Genomic DNA, 26,313 nt, shown 5'->3' on the forward strand with positions numbered 1-26,313 from the left:
GTTGAGTTTTGTTTTTTAATTGACTGGACACCACCTCGGGTGGTGTACACTACAAGGAAAGGCTTTGTGGAGAGGACCAGAGACTTAAAATGTCAGAGGGATGTCAGAAGTCTCTCATTTCCTCTGTAAGCTCTCAGACTGGGAAAATAATTGGTAGAATGGGGTCGCCAATGTGTTGCCCTCGAGAAGATACTGAACTGCAGCTCTCACCATCCCTGTCCATCCACCATTCTGTCTGTGGCTGATGGGAGTTGGAGTCCAAAGATTTTCTGAGGTTGCCACGTTGACTACCCCTGCAGCAGAGGATTTTATCTCCCCCTGTCAGATGGCAGAGGATCCAACCCCTACAACAGGTTGCCAGGAATGGATAAGACAAGGAAAAGTTCTTACCAACTGCTTATTATTCAATATTCACAGAGAGAGGCTCTTGGAATAATGGCGTTGCCCTGAGTGAGTCTCCACCCCTCTGCCTTTGAGCTCTTTGCTCTCCTACTTTTGATGCTTGCCAGGTTCTGGGAGAGGGGAGGTTCTGGAAAGACACTGTGTCTGTCAGCTGTTGCCCCTCGGCTGCTTCTTCTTCCTCCTCCTCCTCTCCCATTATTTCTCAGCTTTCCCCCTCATTCCCCTCTGAGCTGTGATCTCCCTCAAACCCCTGTTGTAATTCTGAACTGTCTCCTTCTTTGGAAGAGTCAGGCTGAGGAGGCGGTCTCCACCATTTCTCTTCTGCCCAGTCTTTGACACCCCCTGGCCACATTCTCAGTACAAGATATTGTTTGTTGCAGTTAGTAAACCTGGAGGATCAAGGTAAGCATGTTGTTCTCCCATCTGTTGCCAACAACCAAGCACAACTTTGCAGTGTGAACATTTTTACAAAGCAATATATATTGGAGTTAATAGTTTTTGTATTGCCGCCACAGAAACAATCGACCTGGACGTCTTTCCATATAAATCGAGCTGAAAAGAAGCACAGCTATCCTTCCCAGAAGTGAGCTGCGAGGTGTTTATTTTAAGCGAGCTCGAGGACACAGATCTCCACTAGACTGCTTTCCAGGCAGCCTCTCTTGCACGTATATATTTGTCCACTCCACATAACCTCCTGCAAAGAAACAAATTGTCTGCAGGAATGCATGGGTGAATATTTACGGTTTAGTAAGTGAGCAAGAGGCATGGCGATAATCCAAAGAGGGCTCCCAATCAATAATACATGGCCAGAGATGAGTGGAACTGAAGTGAAAAGAAAACATCTCCTCCTCTTCTCCACCCACCCTCCCACTGCAGAAAATATCAGTAATATTTTCTTTGTAAAATGGGATTTCCCTTGTCAGGCAGCTAGGAAAATAATGCTTGACATTTTCAGATAACAGGAATTATTGGCAGGATCTCTGTGTGTGGTGAATGTGTCTGCTCAGTTATTTATTTCTTTAAGCATTCACCCAGTCTAACATTTGATCAACCTCATCTTCATTCCCTTTTAGAAATATTTATTGATCCACCTCATCTTGGTTCCCCTTCAGCAATATTTGTTGAATAAAAAAAACTGTATATGCCTATTAGATAAAATACCGAATGGCACAGTGAATCACTGGTATTATGTACTTTGTTTTAAAATAGTTTCTTATATGCTTTATCCCACCTTTCTTCTATAGTGGAGTCCAACGGAATATGCACATGGTTCCCATGGGGTCAACCCTAGGGATGAACAAATATGTCAGATCCAGTTTGTCTCAGCTTCTCATTTGTCCAGTCCTAAGTTCATTTCTCCACATGTCCACCATAGTATATTTATAGTCCTTGTGAAAATTCACCAGAGCTTTAGAGTGAATTTCTCCGAATTTGCACACTTTTGTGCAATTTCTCCTAATATACACATTTTTGCTGAGCAGTTTTCTCTAATATTGCGACTTTTATGTGTTGCTTTCATTAGTATATGTATTCATATGAATATCTGGCAGGAGAACTGCATTGCAAAATTCAGAGAAATGTGACTTTTGAAGGATGGCTGTTTTGGTTCGCATAGCATTTCAGAAAGCGAAAATTGGGCAAATTCACCCTTAAATTTGAACTGAATAAAATCCCACCCCATACCTAATCACAGTTCCATGCACAGATCCAGATCTGCTTGTTTTCAGCAGAGTGGTTGCCTTATTTGCCTCCCAGCTATAATGGGGGATTCTTTGGGCTCCTTGCAACAGTCCTCAGACATTTCTCCTTAGCAGAAACCTCAACTTTCACTGCAAAATCTTGCTTTAAGAGAAATGTCTGAGACCTGTAACAAATGTACCCACAGCACTTCATAGGGAGTCCTTCCGTTCGGGACCTCAGATAGAATTGGAACCTTTGTCCATTTTGAGGGAGAATTTCTCAACTATTCTCAGCTATTCTGAAAGCTTCCTTATCATCTCAGTGCCATCTCCAATCTTTCCTATAGAGTTCTTCCTGCTTCCATTCCTCAAACCAAACTATGAAGAAAGTTCAAAATCAGTTTGAGGAAAGGCTTCCCAACTCCAGCGAGGCATAGGCAAATCTGTTTTTCTCAATTTCTCAACCACCCCCCCACAATTTTAAATTCAGCTCTTCATTTCCTCAGCAATTTCCACCCCCCCAAAAAAAAAAATCCTGGTGGAAATTTATTAGCATTTTAGTGTAACTTTCTCATAGTAAACACCTTTTCGAATGCAGTTTTTACTAATGCACACATTTTGTGCACAATTTTTCCAAACATTATGTGTGACTTCTCTCTCTCTCTCTCTCTCTCTCTCTCTCTCTCTCTCTCTCTCTCACACACACACACACACACACGTGTGCATGTTTCTCCAACATGTACATTTCTGGCCACTTTGTTTGATGGGAGCACTGCAGTGAAAAATTCAGAGGAGTGCCTTTTCCAAAGAATAAATTTGGGGGTGCAAAATGTGTGTGCTCGTTCTCTTCCTGTCCTGAGGTTGGGGCAGATCCAGGAAATTGGGGTAAGAAGCGATTGGGGGGGGGGCGACACCCAGAGCACTCACTCAAAAATCCAAATGTACCCACAAAAGATTGGCAACCTCTGTCCTCAAAGTCTTGCCAACAGGAAATTCCCAGCAGAAGGATATCTGGGAACTGTGGTTTGTTTCTGGCTCCTTGAGCACAGGATGAAGTCTCCCATTAAACTAAATCAAATTCAACAGAGCTTATCTCGGGGGGGGGGGGATCACATTCTGTCTGATTCAGAGCGTTCCGGCATTCAAATGCACCTTTCCACCCCTCTCTTATCTTATTTTGTTTGCCTGTAGGGATGATTTCAAGCCTAGCAAGAATCTAATAAGCAGGGAAAGAAGTAAAATGTCAGTAGAAGCTTATTAACACTGGCTAATTAAGAAGAGGGGAAATACAATAGAGCATGCATCTGTCCCCCATGTGTAAAATGTAATATGCTGTGTTTGCACTAATAAAGTGGGCTAAATCTACTGCTTGCTATACTCTCTGAGCTGTTGTGTATTAATATTCAATATGAAAATGCCCATTCCTATTGAGGAGCTCCTTTTAATAAACATCCCATATTTGCTTACCATACCTCTGAGGCCACATAATGGAACAGGATCATTCAGGCTGTGCCAGAGCTCTTGCATTCCTCTAACTGCAGTTGCATTTATTTATAAAATTGGACAACTGACTTTCTGACCCAAACCACTAATGACTACCTCCTGCTGCTCTTCATCGAACTCTTGTACGCTTTGCTACCGTACCTTCCACTCACAGCGGGGAGCTCTGCCTTGCAATGAGAGCTGCAGTGAACGGGGGCCCTCATCGCTCTTGACATATAGACCTGGAGCACTTGTAATGAAGAGGGCATGTGGTCCCTTGGGAACTGCAAAACAACTACGATCAGTGCTGCTCCAACTGGCCCAGAAGTAAGGGCAGCTCAGCAAGGTACAATGAATGTGACATGCGTCAGCGAGAGCAAATGCTCCTCTTACAGAAGGTCCCAGTTTCAGTCCCTGGAATCTTCAAGCAGGGCTAGGAAAGATTCGTGGATGCTGTTCAAAACCCTGGAAAGTCACTGCTAATAAGTGTAGACAATCTTGGGTGAGAGAAGCCAATGTTCTGACTCACTTATAAGGCAGGTGCTTATATTCCTAAGTGATGGCAAAGGGAGTTTGCAGAATTCTGGGCTCTTGCACTTCAGAATGTGTTGTGTGTGCATGTATGTGATGTTTCAGAATGCTCCTTTGCATGGAGAAATGCAGCACAGCAGGAATTAGCCTAGTCCACTCCTTGACAAGCTATGTTTGCCATATCTTTCCACAAGGGCCAACATTGATGCCAAAATCCAGCATCGCCTGAGCTTGGCAAGTGCTGCTTTCTTCTGATTGAAGTGTTTGAGGACTGGGACATTCACAGGGAAATCAAAATGCTTGTTTACAAAGCTACCAATCTTACTGCATACCTGTGAAACATGGATCACTTATAAATGCCATCTCCAACTCCTCGAAAGATTCCATGAAGTGATTTTTTACACATCACTTGGGAAGACAGGCGAACTAATGGCAGTGTACTAGAAGAAGTAAAGATCATCAGTGTTGAAACAATGATTCTTCAACATCAACTTTGTTGGACTGGTCATGTTGTGTGGATGCCTGATTATCGTCTGCCAAAGCTCTACTCCAAACTTAAAAATGGAAAGAGTAATGCAGAGGGTCAACAAAAGAGGTTTAAAGACTCTTTCGAGGCAAATCTAAAAAAAAGTAGTATAAACATTGACAGCTGGGAAACACTGGCATGCGAGTGCTCCAATTGGAGAACAGCCTTTACCAAAGGTGTCAGAGGCTTTGAAGACGCTCAAACTAAGGACGAAAGGGAGAAATGTGCTAAGAGGAAGGCACGCTTGGCAAACCCTCACCACGATCAACTCCCACCTGGAAACCTATGTCCCCACTGTGGAAGGACACGTGGATCCAGAATTGGCCTCCACAGTCACTTACGGACTCACTGTTAAAACCGTGTTTATGGAAGGCAATCTTACTTGGCTAGGAGTGGTCACCAAAGAAAGAAAGATGCTATATTTGCGCATTTGTGGAGGATTCCCTCATGGAAGCACATTTGGGAATATTGCACCCACAAGCACCCACATCTGCAGTCTCTATCTATGAAAGTCTTTAAATTGAATGGCTTAGAACCAGGCTAATGAAATGATGGTATTTCATGTAATGCACAAACATACACACCTCTGGTACCAGAACAGGCACTAAAAAAGATGGATGAGAAACTATATATTTTTTAAATAACCAAGAAGAGCCCTTTTTATTGCATGGCTTCCTCCTTTCAGTTTTCTTCTTTCCAAGATCCTAAGGCGATAACTCCAAAACAGAGCAAGACAGTCTCCTTTTCCTACTCTGCTGCCAAATATCAATTCACTAGTTCATCATCCTGCATTAAATTATCCTCCAGTATCATAGAGCATTTGCCATCTAAACCAACAGTGACAGCTTAGATCACATGTCACAGCCTATTGCCGTACCTGCTCTGAAATATAAGCTTTGCGGAGAATACCCAGGTGATCCAATTGGCAGAGACAAGGATCCCCTGCAGAGAAAGTCTGCCTCCTTCTCTGTTTCTGATCTTCTTATGCAGCCACAAGTCAACAGGCCGTGAGACAGAGCACAGCAGCCATCTCTAGCAGGAAATGCCCAGTATTTATGGAGCCACAGCGCTACCGGGCAAAGGCACCCGTCCTTAATATATATATATATTTAAAAAAGGACTTGGGAATGCATTCCATGGCAGACCAGCTTCTCTCTGATGGAGAGTTGGAGGGGGAAGAGTCGGCCCTTTTGTCCACAGCGTATTCAGAAGCAAAGAGAGAGACAGGAGCTGAACAGCTTAGGGGGGGGGGAGTTACCCAGTTATGAGATAATGACAACGGAGCCAGAAGCGAGCTAGTTGAGACATCACTTGAGAGCATCGGGGACCCCCCCCTCACCACGGACTCGGAGGTCCAAACATATCAGAGAGCAAAGGAGTCAGAGGGAGAGAGGGACTTCCTGTTGGCACCCAAAATACTGCAGTAGTTGGAAGGAAGATTAGATTAGCCATCTGCCCTCCTTGCGGAGAGCTGTGTATTTGTGCTCACAACATGTAAAGGTAAAGTGACCCTTGACCGTTAGGTCCAGTCGTGACCGACTCTGGGGTTGCGGCACTCATCTCGCTTTACTGGCCGAGGGAGCCAGCGTACAGCTTCCGGGTCATGTGGCCAGCATGACTAAGCCGCTTCTGGCGAACCAGAGCAGCGCACAGAAATGCCGTTTACCTTCCCACCGGAGCAGTACCTATTTATCTACTCGCACTTTGACATGCTTTCAAACTGCTAGGTTGGCAGGAGCTGGGACCGAGCAACGGGAGCTCACCTCTTTGCGGAGATTCGAACTGCCGACCTTCTGATTGGCAAGTCTTAGGCTCTGTGGTTTAGCCCACAGCGCCGCTGTAATAAAAGGACTATAAATCTATCAGCTGCTCATTAATTCTTATCTGTTGAAAATACCGAAGGGAGGGGAGGACTCTCATGCCTGACGGAAGACCTATTTACTAGATTTTAAATATTAGGGGTTGTGTTTTTTTTTAAAATGAGGTTTAAAATATTATCTTTTATATTGTTTTAGTTTTGGGTGTTTTATCTGTGTTTGTTTTAATTTTTTTGCGACCAACCTCGAGTCCCAGATCTGAGGGGGGGGTGGAGGCACAACATAAATAAATAAGCATTGATGTTCAAGCTGATCTGGCATCACTTGAAGTGTAGATTTCTCCCCCTTCCCTGATATATTACACAGACAACCTCTTCTTTTTCCCTTGGATGTGCAGGAAGACATTCCCACTGATCTTTAATTTCAAATGATGTGTAGAAGTGTTTAAGAGGGATACTTTGCTAAGAAGCCATTCAAGACTTAGCAGTCACTGGAGAACATTCAGGATTACAAGGCTTTTTTGGCCCACTGAACATAAAGAAGAAACAATTATTCCTTTCTAGGCCTTCAGACACAATACATTTTCAGCCAATCTGCTTCAAAGGAGAGCGCCTGCCGAACGACAAAGCCAAGCAGGTAAGCTACAATGTGGCTTTGTGTCCTCTTGCAGCTGCCAAGATTAGAAGCAATTTTGTTCAAAAATAATAATGTGGTTTGCTGCCTCAGGGACATTTTGTTAGAACTTTGCTACAAAGCTTGATGCTGTTATTGTTTGCTGCCATCATGCTGTTCATGGGTATGTGATATTTATGATTATGATTTTTTAAATATAAAAAAACCACTGTTGGCATCTACTGTAACACTTAAACAGCAATAAAACCATTACCTTATTGTCAGGGAACTGCCATCAGGGCCGGAAGGAGAGAGCGGGCTCCGGAGGGGTCCCAGAGAGCGTCCCGGGATGGGGAGAGGCAGCCCATCTTCTGGGGAAGAGAATCAGTGTAGCACTAGTGGAGAAGGGGGGCAGATGGGGGAATCGGCAAGGCGGTCCCATGACTCCTTGCCAGGGACCAGCGGGGAGAGTAAGGGTCCTCCGCTGCCCACACCCTCCTTGCACAGAAGGCTTTTGCGCAGAGAGAGTAGGAGGAGACTAGGCATCAAAGAGCGTCTTTGCTGGAAGAAGTTCAAGAAACGCCCACTGATGGATTCTGCCAGCGATTGAGACAGCCACGGGTGAGTGGCTGTCCGGACAGAAAAGGTTCACTCAGGCAACCCAGACAGGTGTTGCACCAGTTTACGCACGAGCAACCCCTAGAACCATTACACTTATATAACTGTGTTAATCAACCTAGTGCCTTCCAGATAACTCCCATTAACTTCAGCAAGGGAAGGGCTGATATGGGGTACCAGATACAGATGGAGAAGAAATTTAATTCAGTTTGCATTTAAAGGTGAACCTAACTAATTTGCACTTTCCCATACAAACTGAAGCAAAGCCGTCCTTTGAATTTCACATGTCTCTGAATGTGGCAATGCAGTTCCCCAGCCAGAAAAAGTTATTTCTAAAATAGCATGCAGAAATGCATTATATCAGGGAACATCACTTTGCAAAAAAAAATGTCTACATTAGGCAAATTGTTATACAAAGAAGTCACACTAAAATCCTAACTGAGCTGAACCTAAGATTGGAAAACTGGGAGAAACTGAAAGTGACAGATTCATCCATTCCTAGCACCAATGAATACTGTGTCATAATAATGTAAGTCTTGTTCCTTGGCACTTTTTAATCTGCTTTGCTGGCACAGATGAACGTGAAACAACTTGAAGAAGAAGAGGTAATGAAAGGTAAAAGATTGTAGTTTGGAATGGGTGTTCTTTCACTGGAGAGAGAGAGAGAGAAAGATTCAGAAAGCTCCTTCAAATGCCCTAGTCATGACAGCACTGCTCTTAGGTGGTTAAAGAGATGTTGGTGCCTTTGTGGCATTGGCCATTATAGCACCTCAGTGTTGGGATACTGCCAGGGAGACAAAGGCCATCATGCAGGCCACGTCATCTGCAGACGATCATCAGTCTCCCATGTGAACAGCATCGGTCAATTAGCGACACGAGCCTCAGACACATTCCAGGACTCATGTACGCCCTTTTCGCAGAGTTTCCACAACGGAAGATTCACCCAGGAGAGCATATTTTACAGCTTTATTCAACGTTGGTCAGAACAAAGGAAAAACATGACTGCTTGCTTCAATGTCGAGGAAACAGCCAGGAAACAAAAGCTATATACAAAACGGAAACTCCCTGTGAGCAGGAAGTACGCAGGCTTGTGACACACAACAGCCTGCTCCCTTTTTAAGAAGGAACAGAAATATCCTAACACTCAGACCTATTTGTGTGTCCAGCTACCAACATAAATCATGCCAAGAAGAGGCAGCAAAGATGAACCTCTTATGTAGACAGTTCTATGCACATCCCTGGTATTTGACGCAACAGATGCCACAAACATTTCACAGTGCACCTTGAATTGGTTTGGAATAAGTCAGAATCTTTCCTTCCGAAGTAGGAAATGTATTGTCCTTCTCCAAACCCATCCAAGTCCATTCATCCTCTGACACGAGCCTATTTCTCCATCTATTCCAATCTCCCTGCTACTTGCTGGAGGTTAGCCTTTTCCTCTTCCCACCTCCATAGAGCTCTGCAATGAAAGCCAGAGGCCAGAAATATTGAGATATACATTTTGTTTCCCCAGCGTTCCATAATAGCTAAAACTGTAGCACTAAGTTTCTCCTTTCCCCCATTGACAGAACCAGAGGAACCTCAATAATGGGGAAGATGGCTTCTTCTATGAGAACATAACAAAACAGGAAGCTGTCATAGGATGAGACAGGATATTGGTCCATTTAGCTCAGTATTGTCCACACTGAATGGCAGTGACTCATCAGGGTTTCAGGCAGGGGTCTCTACCAGCCCTGCCTGGAGATGTTGAAGATTGAATCTGGAGCATTCTGCATGCAAAGAAGATGCTCTAACTACTGAGCTACAGGCCTTCTACAACTTGGTATGTTTAGAAGGTTGCAATGGTGGGGCTTGCAAAGACCAGAGGGTGACTTAAATTTCAGGCGTCTCCTCACATATGCATGTTTAACTTGCGTGCAACCACGTTTACATGTGGCACTGGGAAATAATTAAATAAATTGATTCAATCTGCAGAAAGGGACGGAAATACAAAAATGGCCCCCCAAAAGCAGGAAACTGCAAAAATTGCATGAAAACAGCCGGAAAACAACTGGCAGTCCTAGCTACCTTTGCAACTGCAACCCCACAAGCCTTTGCGCTAACCTTTGAGGCCTGTGAAGAGTGTGAGAAAGGAAGTTTGGAGGATTTTTCAAGAGGGTTTTTAGAGGTTTAGAAGTTATTTACAGGCTTTTAAGATGGTGTTCCCCAGTATAGGGGCTTTCACACAGGAATGTAAGTGAGGAGATGCCTGTATTTCAGATTACATATGCTTGTTATAGCTAAAGAAACCCTTGATAAGTTTAATTAGCCCTAAGTACCTTCATGGACTTATAGTTCTGTTTAACATTGTAAGTTTTGTTTTGATTCTATAAAGGTCTAATTTGCCAGTGGCAGGAAAACAACTGGATATCTCAAAACAAAGTGTGACATCACAAACTGAAATGCAATGTCAAAACAAAAGAAAACACAATGCCGAGCAGAGCATTGTGAAACCAAAATACAGGGAACAAGACATGTTATTTGGGGATATGTCATTTGTAAAACTGGTTGTTAAGATAGCTAATAGTGTGTGAACACTTTTGTAGGCAGAATAATTAATTAAACTCTGTTAGTCTGCTGAATTATTTCCTTCTCATTTCCCCCCATCCCTTTTGTTGTGGCATTTTGAACATATGAGCCTGTGAGAGCCAGCATCCTGTCTCACAGTATACCAAGAACTAACTTAGTTGGTCTTTAAGGTGCTACTGGAAGGAATTTTTTTGTTCTGTCTCAAAGTGGCCAACTAGATGCCTGTGGGGAGTGCAAGTTGGACCTGAGCACAAGAACACTTCCCCCACTTTTTGATGTTACTGCCAACTCATAAAATCGTAGAATTGTAAGCTTGGGAGGGAGCCCAATATCCCCAATGGCAATGCAAGAATCACAGAGAATCCCTCTGCTTAAAAAACTCCAACGAGGGAGACCCAACCACCTTCTGAGGGAATCTGTTCCACTATTTTACAGCTCTTACCATCAAAAAGTTCTCCCTGATGTTTAGCCAGAATGTCCTTTCTCATAATTTGAATCCATTGGTTTGGATCCTACCCTCTGAGGAGCAGAATACAAGCTTGCTCCATCTTCCATGTGACAGGCCTTGAGATATCTGAAGATGACTATCATACCACCTCTCAGTCTTCTCTTCTCCAGGCTAAACACACCAAACTCCTTCAACTGTTCTTCATAAGACTTCGTTTCCAGATCCTTGATCATCTTGCTTGCCCTCCTCTGCTCACTTTCAAGCTTGTCAATCTCCTTTATTTGTGGTGCTCAGAGCTTGACAAAGGACGGCAGGTGCTGGGTTCGACCAAACCAGATCAGAGTGGTTTAACTATGTGTTGTGGGTACTTCTTTTTGACCTGTACTGAATCTCCCAACATTCAGCTTCACTGAATTTCTATGAATTCTAGTAATATGAGAAAGGGAGAAAAATATTTCTCTAGCCGCTTTCTCTTTGCCATGCATAATTTTATCAATTTCTATCATATGACCTCTTACTTGCCTTTTCTCTAAACAATAATGTTCCAAACACTGCAACCTTTCTTCATGAGAACTGAAGAATATTAAAGAGAATGGTAGGTGTACTATTGCATGCTTCTTTAAATTTTCTTACATTTTGCAATTGTCAGTTAATGATCTTGCAATGTTGCCATCTTTTATTATTGCATTATTTACAACTACACTCAAACTAGTTATAAAACTGGCCAAAATTTTAACTTTTGAGAATTTTAGGAATGCCTCTATCTCAGTTTGAGTTTCATATGTACCATTTGGTTTATCTGAGAGTGCTCCCTCAACAGCTGCTGCGTTATTGAATATTTCGTACAGAAAGACTGAGGTGGTTGTTGTTTTTTAATGCTTTTTCCTGATGTCTCTCCTGATGCCTTATTGATTCTTTATTTTATAGAGACTTTGTTCCTACTCAAACTTTTTTTCTTTTCAATTAAATAATGTTATTAAACTTTTTAAAAAATTGTGTAACAGCAATAACAAACAAAAAGGGGAAAAAAACTAAGAGCAAACCATATTTTCCCTTCCCACAGTTCACAATAAAGAGGGGGGGAACCATCACAAACTTACATAACTATGTACAAAATCATACAGACAATTAGAGTAAGTTGTCAGTAAGTGAAAAATAGGTGCTTAGAGAAGTGAAAATACATTGTCTCGGAGTTCAACACAGCAGCACCGCTTTTTTAATGGTTTGCTTCTCTTTCCCTTCCTTTTATGTGCATAAAGATATCAAAGAGCAAACAAAAATCAGTTAGTATGTCCAAAGGTGAGAATACGCTAAAGGTGGTAAGCAACTGTTTTCCATTACATTAGCAAAGTTAATAAACGGGAACCTATTCAAACAAATGATGTGATCCTCATTTCCGTTCCTGGGTTGTGGATGAGCTATGGGCAATAAACCAGATTCAGATATTTTTTAATGTCTACTGCAAATATCTTTAAATTCCTAGGAGTTTATCTCAGTGAAGACCTTACTTGGAAAATCAGTACAACCCAGGTGGTTAAGGAAGCCCAACAGAGACTCTGTCTCCTCAGAGTATTGCAAAATAACAATGTCAATCAACATTTGATGATCTCATTCTACCGGTCCACAATAGAAAGTGTCATTTCATACTACATCATGGTGTGGTACGCTGATTTGACATCAACTGATAGGAAGTACCTACAGAGGGTGGTGAATACAGCACAAGATATTATGGGCTGTCCCGTGAATCCGCTGGATGAAATAGCGGAAGAACGTTGCCACAGGAGAGTGAGGAAAATTCTCTGGAATGATTCACACTCTGGCCAGCACTTTCTTGATCTCCTGCCCTCAGGCATGATAAGTCACACCAACATGGTAAAGATGCTTCTATCCGTGGGCTGTTAGGCTGCTGAATGAATAGATAACAACAAGGCAACTGACTTTCAGGTTTGGTGGGTGTGCGTCAGTAAATGAGGGGAAATAAGACTAAGAGAGCTGAGTGGGGGGTTGCTCATGTAATCTCACTGTATACAAGTTGTACAAGCGACAATCAAGTATTTCAATTCAAAGGAAGGAGGAAAGGCATGAGTCCAAGGCTTGTGCCTGCTTCTTTATGTAATGCTAAACCATGGTTTAGCATTCCAACTGACTAGAGTGGAGATCTACTTATCCAAGGTCTTTTGGTGGTGCAGCAGAACTTGCCCTCCCTCTCTTCTCCTCAAGTGCCCCTTACATCCGTTCTGGAGGTTCTCACAACTCTCCAGAGCAGATTTGGGGAAGGTGCATGTGAGGAGAGGAACTTCCATTGGGCTAGCAGACATCCTTGAGGCAGCAGATCTACTTGGCTGGATACCATGCAAAATAACGTTTTGTTGTTTTTCTTTCATTCCAGGCTGGAAGCTGCTTTGTGGTTATTTTCTTAATTGAAAAGGCAGTGCACGGACACCTTAAATAAATGTGTATTTCTGAAATCTGGACTATTTGTTTCGCATGGTGGCATGGAAACAGGCGTTTAAGCCCTTTTGTCTTAGGCTTGACCTGTTTATTTCCTCGCCCAAAAGTGTCTTGAGATACAGTGGTCCCTTGGTTGTCAAACTTAATCCGTTACAGAAGTCTGTTCCAAAACCAAAGATTTCCAAAACCAAGGCTCACTTTCCCATAGAAAGTGATGCAAAATGGATTAATCCGTTCCAGACTTTTAAAAACAACCCCTAAAACAGCAATTGAACATGGATTTTACTATCTAATGAGACAATTGATCCATAAAATGAAAGCAATAAACCATGTACTGCAGTCACACAATCAATCAGTAGCTGAACTGGGTTCCCCACAGTCACACACACACACAAAAAAATTGCAAAATAAATAGCAAAAACAGACAGAACTCAGTGTAACACTCAAAACAGAAGCACGGCACTCAAATCAGAAGCATAACACTCAAAACAGGGCATGTTCAGCTTCCGAGAAAGGTTCGCAAAGAGGAATATTTAATTCCGGTTTTGCAGTGTTTGGGTTCCAAACTGTTTGAGTACCAAGGCGTTTGAGAACCAAGGTACCACTGTAGTGCCATGAAAAAGTCTTGCATCAAAAAGGTCACACAAGGGACAAGTATCTAATGAAGTCTCCCTTAGTTGCATTTGTGTTGGGGAGTTTTGTTTGCAAAGCGAATGCAGGCCGCTCATAACATAGCTATATTAGACCTTCCATTCTCATATGCTTTTTTTTTTTTAGTGGGAGATTTAATTTGAGCAATTCATTTCTTCTCCCTTTAAATGCTGCTTCCCACTGCCCCTCCATTTGCATCCCCATCTCCCATTGCTCTTTCTTCTGCTGTCAGAATGCATTCAGAGAGGGCATTGAGGAGTGTCTATTATAAAACCAATAAGAAGAGAGGAGACCTTATCTGTGCAATTAATCTTTATAGCTATCTGCTGCATTCAATCTCACCTTGCAATTTTCTGTTATTTTAAAACTTTAATGTTACCAAGTTGGGGGGAAAAAAGAAATCACAAAATAATTGCATTTGCTTCTTAGGATTATTTTTCTGTTCTAATTTCTGCTCTTATTTAAACCAGCTTTGGTTGTAGGGAAAACCTCTGTTGCGGTGCATTAACCACACTGTGCTGCCTCAAAAGAAGCTCGCACCAAGGAGGTAAATAAGAAAACACAAAGGAAGACCTCATAGTGATGTTCAGGGAAAGGCCAGAAACATGAATGTTTGAAGGATTGCTGTTCTCAGATACTCTGCAGAAAGGACAGCAATCATTTTAAGGGGGAGGTGTGCCTGAACGGACAGAGGGAAGGTGCTGCGAAACAAATTGGTGCATCCATAAAGTCATGAAACAAGCACTAGGTGCTGTGATTCAAACAGGGGTTTCAATAAGTATGGGTGGAACCTAGGTATAGGCAAACACATCAATTTATGCACCTCAAAGAAGACACAGCAGTAGGTCATGGAGGTGCGTGATCTTGGAAAATGCAAAGCTTATCTGGGGGTACAGGGATAAGTAAACTTAAATTGCTTATTCAGGCTATGTATGGAGCTCTTGAACCAATATCAACACACCTTTGGGGGTAAACAAATGCAGAGCCAGTGTGGTGTATTGGTTAAAAGTGGTAGACTCGTAATCTGGTGAACCTGGTTCACGTCTCCGCTCCTCCACATGCAGCTGCTGGGCTAGTCACACTTCTTTGAAGTCTCTCAGCCCCACTCACCTCACAGAGTGTTTGTTGTGGGGGAAGAAGGGAAAGGAGAATGTTAGTCGCTTTAGGACTCCTTCAGGTAGTGATAAAGCGGGATATCAAATCCAAACTCTTCATCCAGTCCAGAAGTCTCCCTGCAGCTAATGAAAGCCAATTGGGTGGGGAGCTCCTTGCCACCTTTGAGGTGGTCTTCTCCTTCCTCCTCTCCCAATCTACTTTCTTTATTCATCTTTTCTAGGAAGGTCTTATGAAGTGGCTCACAAAGTCCAGCTGTTGCCTTTGGGTACTGAGGAAGCTCTTAGGAAGGGCTGTAGCTCAGTGATAGAGTATGAAGAAGACCCAAGGTAAAATGCTCAGCATCTCCAGAAAGGATTTGGAAAGACTCCTGGTCTGGAACACTGGAGGGCAGATTCCAGTCAGGATAGATATTACTTGTCTAGATGAACCATTGACCCAATAATGTTACAAATTTTCCATTTGGCTAGCATCTGATCATCTGTTTTTTTCCCCAAAAATGTGTGGGAAGATACATCCCTGTCATACTCAGCGGTGAAGAATATATACTTCTTAAATTCTGGGAATCAAAATTTAAAAAGGATGTTGACAATGAACATGGAACACGTAGAGGAGGCCAACAAAGATTATTAAGGGTCTGGAAACCAAGTCTTATGAGAAATGGTTGAAGGAGGTGGGTATGTTTAGCCTGGAAAAGAGAAGACTAAGAGGAGATATTGCAGCCATCTTCAAATATCTCAAGGGCTGTCACATGGATGAGGGAACAAGCTTATCTTCTCCTGCTCTGAAGGGTTGGACTTGAACCAATGGCTTCAAGTTACAAGAAAGGAGATTTCTTGTAAACATCAGGAAGAACATTCTGACAGTAAGAGCTCTTTGACGGTGGAACAGACTCCCTTGGGATGTGGTGGACTCTCCTTTCTTGGAGATGTTTAAGTAGAAGTTAAGTAGAGCTTTCATTGAGTTTCCTGTATTGCGGCGTTTGGACTAGATGACTCTCAGAGTCCCTTCCAACTCCATGATGCCTGGGTGTGCATCATTGGCAGGAGTGTCTCCACCCCCATCATTCTGCCCGGACACTGAGGTCCAGTGCCAAGGGCCTTCTGGAGGTTCCTTCACTATGAGAAGCGAAGTTACAGGGAACCAGGCGGAGGGTCTTCTCAGTAGTGGCACCCACCGTGTGGAACGCCCTCCTACCAAGGAAATAAACAATTATCTGACTTATAGAAGACACCTGAAGGCAGCCCTGTTTAGGGAAGCTTTTAATATTTGATGAATTATTGTATTTTAATATTTTACTGGAAGCCGCCCAGAGTGGCTGGGGAAACGCAGCCAGGTGGCGGGGTATAAATAAATTATTATTATTATTATTATTATTATTATTATTATTATTATTATTATTATTTGGCTGGTGCATGTGGTCTGTGACCTAGAGAGGAATCTGCAATGGAAGCTACCCCTGCATTACCGGCACATTTTTCTTTTCATTTTGCTGGTAAATAAGACAGGATTGTCATCTGATTGTTTTAACATTTACATATCATCTTAAAGAGAACTTATTTGAAATTGTAACTTGGCATTTGTGGAAAACAGTGAAAATACATTCCTTTATTTTTAAAGGCATTGGCTCAAACAGGTGGATATGGTCCTGGAGATATAAAATGAAAAACTAATAGACAAATGAAAAAGAATGGGAGAAGGCTCCAGTAATAACCTTAGTCTGGGTCAATTGATATTACCACACTTGTATTCACAAATATATCTGTGCTTTAAGGATTTTACTATCCAGAAAATAAATAAAGACCAGACCAAGAGAGCATGGAAGTCTGCTGCTGGCCCTGATGGCATGAATCATATAACAGCATTTTAGGGGGACTTGAGGGGTCTTATGGAATCAGTGATGGGGATTTTCCTCTCTTTATTGCGCTTCGTTTTTTAATAGTTGAAATAAAAGAGCTATAAGCTTTGAAATAAAAGAGCAGGCTGATTTTATTGAGCAGTTTACAAAAGAGAAAGAGGGATGGGGGAAGCCCTGCTCCTCTTCACCCTCCTCCTTAAAAAGTCCAATTTGGGGGGCCTGAATTGTGGCTCCTGAAACTGCCCACCAGAAAAGGTGCCCCAAATTCACCATTTGCAAATGGGGTGGTAAATAGGGAGCAATTGTTTCAGCACAGGCCTGAAGTATTCACAGACGCAAGGATTTGTAATTTTATTATTTTTTATGCTGCTCACCACAGTAATACTTTTCTTTTAGCATTGGCAATATTCTCTCTTTTTTTTAATTGCCCATAAAAAAATAACATCAGAACAAACGCTCAATAAAGATTGGACATCATATAACCTCTCTGCAAGCTTTGTGCAAATAAATAAACAGGTTGTGTGTGGGAGCTCTGAGATGGTAAACCAGTGTCTCAGCTCTATTACCTTAGACTGCAGGTAGTGACATAAAAGGTTCAATAGTCCCACAAACAAACAAACAAACCACTCCATTTGTAAGACTAGCAAGTCAGTGAGGAGGATTTCCAGCCTAGGAGGTATTTTGTTTGTTTTTTAAGTTATTAATGTTGTCATTGTTATCATTCTTTTATTATGAATCATAATCTCCATCACCTGCTATACAATCACCCAGCGCTTTTTTCGGGGGAGGATGCAGGGGTACGTATACCCCTAAACATTTTGTGAATCTTTGTACTTTTGTCCATTTACAGTGGTACCTTGGGTTAAGTACTTAATTCGTTCTGGAGGTCCGTACTTAACCTGAAACTGTTCTTAACCTGAAGCACCACTTTAGCTAATGGGGCCTTCCGCTGCTGCCGTGCCGCGGGAGCACAATTTCTGTTCTCATCCTGAAGCAAAGTTCTTAACCTGAAGCACTATTTCTGGGTTAGTGGAGTCTGTAACTTGAAGCGTATGTAACCTGAAGCGTATGCAACCCGAGGTACCACTGTATTGGAAAATGGTGATTTTCTTGATTCAAAATGAGAGTACCCCTAAACATTTTTTTTGGGGGGGGGGGAAGTACTGCAATCATCTCAAGGCAATGTACAATAAAAAAAGTTTAAAGCACAAACACCAGCAGGTGCATTGAAAATCCTACTAAACAGACACTCGTAGCAAAGCACCATCTACCAAATTCACACAGAGACGTCTTCCAAAAACCCATCTCAAACCCGAACACCGTGTTAATGGAAGACAATCTTACTCAGCTACAAGTGATAGCCAAAGAAGTAGAGGGACTCATATATTAGTAGCAACTCATTGAACTTGGCCAGGCAGCACATTGATACACAGTGCCAACTTGTAAGCAGGGTGTTATATTCTTTTTCCTGGTACCTTGGGGTTTTTATTTCAGCTTTCTCTATGGAGGAGTATTCCACCATATGACCAGCAACCAAAATTTGAAGTGGTACAGTTCAGGCACGAGAGGGACATAGGTGGCGCTGTGGTCTAAACCACAGAGCATAGGGCTTGCTAATCAGCAGGTTGGCGGTTTGAATCCCCGTGACTGTGTGAGCTCCTTTTGCTCGGTCCCTGCTCCTGCCAACCTAGCAGTTTGAAAGCACGTCAAAGTGCAAGTAGATAAATGGGTACCACTCTGGTGAGAAGGTAAATGGCATTTCCATGTGCTGCTCTGGTTCACCATAAGCGGCTTAGTCCTGCTGGCCACATGACCCAGAAGCTGTACACTGGCTCCCTCAGCCAATAAAGCGAGATGAGCACCACAACCCCAGAGTCGTCTGCAACTGGACCTAATGGTCAGGGGTCCCTTTACATTTACCTTTACAGTTCAGGCACATATTTATCACCACAGAGGGAACTAGACCAAAAGCCAGCAGATTTGGACCCTACCTCCAGGATAGCTCCAAAGTCCATGCTTCTGACTAACACCGTCTCCGGGATGTGCTTCCGATTAACTATACCAACAGAAGCAGCCAGTCAATTAAAAATAAATAAATAAACTCTGGATTGGTTGAGTTGCCGGGATCAAAAGATGACAAAGGTCAGAACTTGGGGGGATTAAAGGAAGAAAATGATTTTATTTTATCATTGCAACAACTTAATCCCTTCCTGATGAGTATGTGGACAATGATTGTTTTGTGAGATTTGTTTTTATTTACACACACAAACACACACACACTTCCAGTGCAGAGATAAAAACATTCAGGGTCAGAGAAATTGTGGGGCTGAGTTGCTTCTCAAATTCTCCAAGCAGAGATGCTATCCCAAACGAAGCACCTGTTTCTCATGCAGCCAGGTAAAAGCAAAGAAGCCATATGGAGGACACACATGTCAATTCTCTGCCAGCTTCCAAACCAACCTAGTTCTGTTCATTCATCTCTCACTGGGCTACAGATACTTAATAAGTGCTTGCAGTTTCCATGCACGTATTGGAAGGCTGCATACGGATGCCTGCTTCAGTGGTAACAAAACCCAACACATCACCCAACACATTCAAAAGCTTCATGCTTCTGCCAAAAAAAAGCAGCCTCTTCATACTCGAGGGTCAAATCACTGTCTCCAAGTCAATTGAAGTTATTCGTCTTCTTCTCCTCTCCCCCAGACCACTCACTAACTTCTGCTATTCAGTTTCTCCGCAAACAACTTGTCAGGAGAGTAGGAGGTCAAGAGCACCAGATGTCAAGGAGTGGTGAGCAATTACATGTAGAGAATGTCTGACAAGCAGCAATGGTTGTATCCATCCATCTGGGGCACCCATCTTATTTATTATCAACTATACCTCTGAACTATGACTTGATGTAGTTTTGTTCCCACTTAGGTATAGGAACAAAGGATGCAGGATTAAATTGAAGCAAGCCATAGGTGCATCTAGCCTGCACAGACTGGAATAACTCTCCAGGGTTTTAGGCTGGGTTCTCTACAGGGAGATGGTGGGGACTGAACCTGGGACCTTCTGCATGCAAATCAAATGTTCCAGCATTCAGCAATGGCTTTCCCCCTGGACTGCAAGTTGTGAGGATCTGCACAGGTGGGTTGCCTCTGATGCAGTGGGACTGAACCTGGGAGTTATTTCCCCACTTTGCCAAATGGTGGGAAGATTGCCAGTGTACTTGGTGTGAAACGGAGCCGCTGTGTGTGATTCATAAGGGGTCTCTGTGGCGTTTGCCCTCCTAGGTGTGTGACATCATACTGGGTTCATAAGGAAAGGGTTAACTAATTGTAAACATGACTAACCAATGGGAACCCAGGGGGCAGAGTTAACTGAGTGTAAGGTGAAGCACAGAGGGTTTTTTGAGGAGGAGTTAGAGTTAGGGTGGTTGAGAAGACAGTCTGGAGTTAGAAGAGACGGAGAAGATAAGTCTGTGGGTTGGGCTAGTCTGGTGTGAGAGAATTTGTTAAGAGGAGTCAGTCAAACAGTTGAGATCTTTAGTCAGAAGGTATCAGGAAGGTATAGGCTGGTAAAGAAACTAAAGTTAAGATACTGACAGGAATATTATCTGAGAAACAATAAACTTGTTAATGTTTGTAAAATAAACTTGTTTTTGGTTTTTTTGGTTCACTTTTAACCACTGTCTGGACTCAGTGTTTTACCAGAGAGTAACTGGTTGGTGGCAGCAGGGAAGCGAGCACAGTGGTGGCACAGGGATCAATAGACTGTTAAATGTCTGGGGACCCTGTGTGATCACCACAGTCTCGTACTTCCGTCTTGTTGTACCTGCACTGCAGAGGGTTGGACTTAATGGCTCTCAGGATCCCTTCCAACTCTACAGTTCTGTGATTCTATGAACATAGAGCCTCATCTCTTCTTCAGGTTCTGCCTTTCTCTATATGACAGAAGCAGCAGCTGAGCTGTTGACTGCCATCTCTTCAGATGGTGGCAAACTTTGGATTAAAAGGAAGACATGGAAAACATCTGCTGAATGATAATGGCAAGTCCTAGAAAGTGCACTGAATTCACCTCCCTCTCATAATCCTCTTGGAGTACTCTGATTGAGACCAGGAGCAGGAGGCATTTGAAGAAGAGGACTCTGAAGAGAAGGAAGGGGGAATGAGACAATGGAACAGAATGTTTTTGATGACTCCCCACCACCACTTCCAGACCTTCCCAAAACTACTGAGGATGTGGGCATCCCAGAGATTGCCTCTTCCTCATCTGGTGAAGAGAGGATGCCATTAGGAACTGCAGCAGCCATTTCACCATTGGAGGAAAAGGAGGTGAGTCTGGTATCACGAGAAAAGAGGAGACTCATCCCCTTAGGTAGCATGTGGACTTTCAAGCCAGGAATTCTGACAGAGACAGGATTCTTGTGAGTAGCTGTGCCAACTCTGCCTCTGTTTAAAACACACACACACACACATGCAGTGCACGGTGGCAGTCCAAGTATCACTTACATTTAAGAACATTCTCAGAGTCATGTGCATTCCTCTCAAGGACTCAAAGGCGATCTTTGTTTAGTAAGTTTGGATTCCATTGCTGAGGAGCATGGCAGAGTGGGAATCTATGTAGCGCAGGCCTGGGGAACCTGTGGCCCTCCAAATGCTGTTAGACTCCAGCTCCCATCATCCCTGATCTTCGGCTATGGTGGCTGAGGCTGATGGGAGTTGGAGTCCATCAATGTCTGGCTGGCCACGATTTCCCCAGCTGGGATGTACTGGCATATGGAAAGCACTTTGCATGATGAGATATTTCCCCGCTCTCTCCAGTTGCATCTTGATGAGGGCAACAACAACAAAATACAATCTAGCCGCCAGATTTTATGCCAGATTTTAATAAGATAACCTGCTCAAGAAAACACAGATGCCTCTTGGCTGCGAGGAGCTGATGAGGGAAACAGCCACAAAGACCAAGGCTTCCCGTTTTGAAAATAAAACACAGGAGGCAGTGAAAAACGGCCAGAATTTTCTTCTCCCCCAGCTGATACATATCTTATTTATTCTCCCTTGTAATGTGTGAATGCTGTGCTGTGCCCTATTTTGTCTTCTGCCTCAATTAAAATGTAAATTTCTGCAGCCCATCTCTATAATTCCAAACAGCTCCGGGGATGGGAATTTAAACTGCTTTTAATAAAACCAACTACAGATGCTGCAATAAGATCCCTTTCAGGGTGTTTGAAATCTATATATTTTTTTAATGCCAGCCCACGTGAGACTTGGCAATGCTGCAGCTGGGAATATTTCCATAAAAGCGAAATGAGGAGTCACGATAAGCCCTGGTGCATGCCCAGGCGTGCATACACATTCCTGCTTCAACAATCATTTGTGGCCAAGGATGTTTCCCAGTGAAATAAGCACATTTCAGCATTGGCTCAAAGGCCACATTTGACACTCATTTTAGTTGGGATGATAATCTCTCCAGACTGCGGTAGAGGGGGGAAAGATTGCATTTCCCCATACCTGTTCACCCACATCCTTCCTCATTTTTCAGACCTCCAACAAACATCACTTGATATCAAAAGTCTGAGGGGACCATTTGAATAAACCAGGGGTCGACAACCTTTCCCAGCCAATTGGTGCATTTGTAATGTTGAGAAAGTGCTGTGGGTGCCAGTCTCAAAATGGCTGCTAGTTGGGTATTGTATAACAAAAATGGCTGCTGTGAGGACGTGGCATGATAACATGACTGATCACATCTAAAAGGGCAGGGGTTAGAGACAGAGCCACAAAGTTTTCCCCACCAAGCTACAGTGGTGCCTCGCAAGATGAAATTAATTCGTTCTGTGAGTTTTTTCGTCTTGCGAATTTTTCGTCTTGCGAAGCACGGATTCCCATAGGAATGCATTGAAAAGAAAAAAGGAAACAAACTTGCAAGATGTTTTCGTCTTGCGAAGCAAGCCCATAGGGAAAATCGTCTTGCGAAGCAACTCAAAAAACGAAAAACTCTTTCGTCTTGCGAGTTTTTCGTCTTATGAGGCATTCGTCTTGCGAGGTACCACTGTACATCTTCCATCAGCCACCCCTCACCTGCCTACCTCCTTACTTGCGACTAGCCCAGGGGGTGGCACTGGCTGGCAACCTCCTCCCTTAGTGTCAGTGATGGCACTGTAGGACTGAGCAGTGATGAGGATGAAGACAAAGCTAGAATTATTTGGTTTGGCCTACATTGGCTCTACATTGGAAGTGGGTGGCACTGTGTGTTAAACCACAGAGCCTAGGACTTGCCGATCAGAAGGTCGGCAGTTCGAATCCCCACTATGGGGTGATCTCCCGTTGCTCAGTCCCATCTCCTGCCAACCTAGCAGTTTGAAAGCACGTCAAAGTGCAAGTAAATAAATAGGTACCGCTCCGGCGGGAAGGTAAACGGCATTTCCGTGCGCTGCTCTGGTTCACCAGAAGCAGCTTAGTCATGCTGGCCACATGACCCGGAAGCTGTACGCCAGCTCCCTCGGCCAATAAAGTGAGACGAGTGCCGCAATCCCAGAGTCAGTCACAACTGGACCTAATGGTCAGGGGTCTCTTTACCTTTTTACATTGGCTCTGGCTCTGCCTACAACTGGTCTCTCTCGTTTTTGCTCTACTACTCCAAATGGGCAACAGCCACCACTGCAGGTCAGAGGCTGAAATAAAGACAGAGGATTATTTTTGATAACTAAGGTGACACTATGTTTTTCATGAAATAAAAGAAAACTGGTTTTATCTAAATCAAGGTAGGTGGGACAGAAAAATCTGTGTTGCAAGCCTTCCAATTAAACTTAATAAATGTCAGTAGTACAGGATCAGATTCATTGGAGCACTTAATTAGGTGCTTAACTACAAGGCTAAAGACATATACTTCATTACTTTACTGAATCTGAGCCAGGATTACAGGATAACACTTTCTGTAGTAAAAGTCTTGCTTAAAGTGAACAACTTATGACACTGGATGGAGCATTTGAGCTCATATGCTTTCTGGCTTAGGTCGGCCTCTCACTGAGTTTTTTAGGGGTCCCTATCTCACAGAGAGGGATGTGGGTGGTGCTGTGGGTCCTAGGACTTGCCAATCAGAAGGTCGGTGGTTTGAATCCCCGCAACAGAGTGAGCTCCCATTGCTCAGTCCCTGCTCCTGCCAACATAGCATTTGGAAAGCACATCAAAGTGCAAGTAGATAAATAGGTACCGCTCCAGCGGGAAGGTAAACGGCATTTCCGTGCACTGCTCTGGTTCACCAGAAGCGGCTTAGTCATGCTGGCCACATGACCCGGAAGCTGTACGCCGGCTCCCTTGGCCAATAAAGCGAGATGAGCACCACAACCCCAGAGTCGGTCACGACCGGACCTAATGGTCAGCGGTCCCTTTACCTTTTACCTTTATCTCACAGAGCCACTTCCCCATCTTTAAAATTGAGATGGGTATTGTTTGGTTGAAGGCCCTCCAGATGTTGTTGAATTCCAACTCCCATCAGCCCCAGCTAGCATGACCAGAGATGTTGGATGACAACACATGGAAGTCCCAGGTTACCCTCTCCCTGCCAACAGGTATATTCTGAGGGTATAGATCTTAGGATTGTAATGAGGTGTGTCCTAAAAGCTAGAAGGTTTAGGAAGTAGTGAAATATATAACTTCTGCAACCTGTAAAACTAAGATAAATGTCAACAGGTGATAATGTGGGCTAGAAGCAATAACACTTTTTGGTCACATGAACACTATACACTCAAAGCGTGTTTAACACACATGTTATGTGCGGTATGTATGTAGGTGTCTGTGTGTGGATGGTGGAGTCAATGGAAGTTAAAGAGCTTGAATGCAGAGTAACGGCATTCTTCAAAACTGAAAATTAAAATGCTATCTTTCAAAAATGGGAGTGGGGGCAGGAACCCAGAGCCTCAAATGGCTAATATTCTAAGTGTCAGCTGATGTGCTCTAGATTTAAGTTAGTATTGGACTCAAGGGTTCCAAAATGATTTTCAAGCCAAATTTGAAAGTAACTGTGAATCTCCTAACCACAGTTCCATAGAACTTCAATGTCTCTTCTGAAAATTTGTTTAGAGCTTGATTCCACCTATGAGCACTAGAACTTGGAAAATTACTATGGCAATGACCAGACTTTCTACTGCAACAAATTTATTTCAGCATCTTCTTGGTTTTGCATGCAACTTTCTCTTAATACAAATGCTTCCATTTCTCTCTTGCTGCCTTTCTCCTAGCCAGTGCCAAGAAGAAACAAAGGCCATGCCACATGCCAGCTCTGCCTGCCAAGTTGGGTAAGCTGATTTCTCATGAGGATTAAGGCTCTGCAATGCCAAAATAGAGCTCGCATCAAGGTGATGCTTTCAACACCACTCCCTAGGAATTAGTAGCTAAAGCAGATCTTCTGGCACCATGTCTAGAATTTAATCTCCAATGGAGTATCAGCCATGGATTTGGAATGGGATGCTCATTTGCTTCGTGATTCTAGGAAAAAATAGAGTAATAAGCCATCTTACCCTTTCCCCATTTCTCAAAGAGATACAATTAATAACATAAGCAGGCTAGTGTTCACAGTGTAGATGGGACTCTCCAAATCTCTGCTCTATAATGCTCAACACAAATATTTTCTACTAAGCAAGGTTATTTCTTAATCCACATTTATTGGATGGAGCAGAAATTTGGGGGCACTCTGACTGCACTTAATTAGGAAAAGAGAGAGAGAGTTTAGAATAAAATACTTGTAGCCACTTTGGGCATCACTAAGAACATGTCTTGAGTTCTCATTCAGACTGAAATTGGTCATTTGAGAAGGAATCATAGCTCAGTAACAGAGCACATGCTTTTTTTGTAGAAAGCCAATCATTGGTGTCTCCAATTAAAAGAGTATGGTAGCAAGTGATGGAAAAGACCTGTCTCTGCTTGGAGAACTGATGTCCAGTTTCAAGCTAGATCATGGTGTTTGACTCCAACTTCCATCAGCCCCAGCGATCATGTTCAGAACTGATGGGAGTTGTAATCCCAATAGCATCAGATAGACCATCCCATATGTACAAGGGCAAATAGTCTGTCCTGGTACAAGACAGTTTTCTAAGTTCCTAGGCATGCTTTTCCTGCTAACGGAAATCGATTCCTGCATTTCCAGTTACTGGACCCAAATTCTCTCAGCACAACAAAGATCCTGCTCAAAATCTGTTTGCAGGAGCAGAATGTTCTTAGCGCACTGAAAGAAGCCTCCCGGTTATGCAACCATATTGCTTCCACACAAGCCCATTGTATTCATAGCCAACCTGCAGTGCAGTGGTGAAAAGGAATGAAAAGCTTAAGGCACAATCCTATATACATCACATGTAGTTCTAACAATTTATACAGAATTGATTTCCATGTGGATTTAAAAGATCACGGGGAATAGAATTTCAGAGGATTTGCTTTTCATTACAGTTGCTACAGATTGTTTTGCTGAAGGTTCAAATGCACATCCTCCAATAAGTGCACTCATTTTGGGGTTTGAGACCTACTGGATAGGGTTTTGTCTTTTGTTTTTGTAAATAAACCAGAAATGCAGCAAACTTTTTT

General features: G+C 43.1%; 1 protein-coding gene and 1 long non-coding RNA gene across 3 annotated transcripts in view; one reads left to right on the forward strand and one right to left on the reverse strand.

The window, feature by feature from the left end:
- DCC (DCC netrin 1 receptor) overlaps positions 1 to 26,313 on the reverse strand; it is a 934,061-nt gene that overhangs the window by 395,174 nt on the left and 512,574 nt on the right. The gene's annotated exons all lie outside the window — the stretch shown is intronic.
- LOC309380245 overlaps positions 5,916 to 26,313 on the forward strand; it is a 57,940-nt gene continuing 37,542 nt past the window's right edge. Inside the window, exons 1-3 of the long non-coding RNA XR_014172762.1 lie at positions 5,916 to 6,120; positions 6,835 to 7,073; positions 11,943 to 12,454. This is a non-coding gene — a long non-coding RNA (uncharacterized lncRNA). The remainder of the gene's footprint in view (positions 6,121 to 6,834; positions 7,074 to 11,942; positions 12,455 to 26,313) is intronic.

This window comes from Podarcis melisellensis, assembly GCF_964234715.1.
Source record: "Podarcis melisellensis genome assembly, chromosome: 11".
In the NCBI taxonomy this organism is placed as follows: Eukaryota; Metazoa; Chordata; class Lepidosauria; order Squamata; family Lacertidae; genus Podarcis; species Podarcis melisellensis.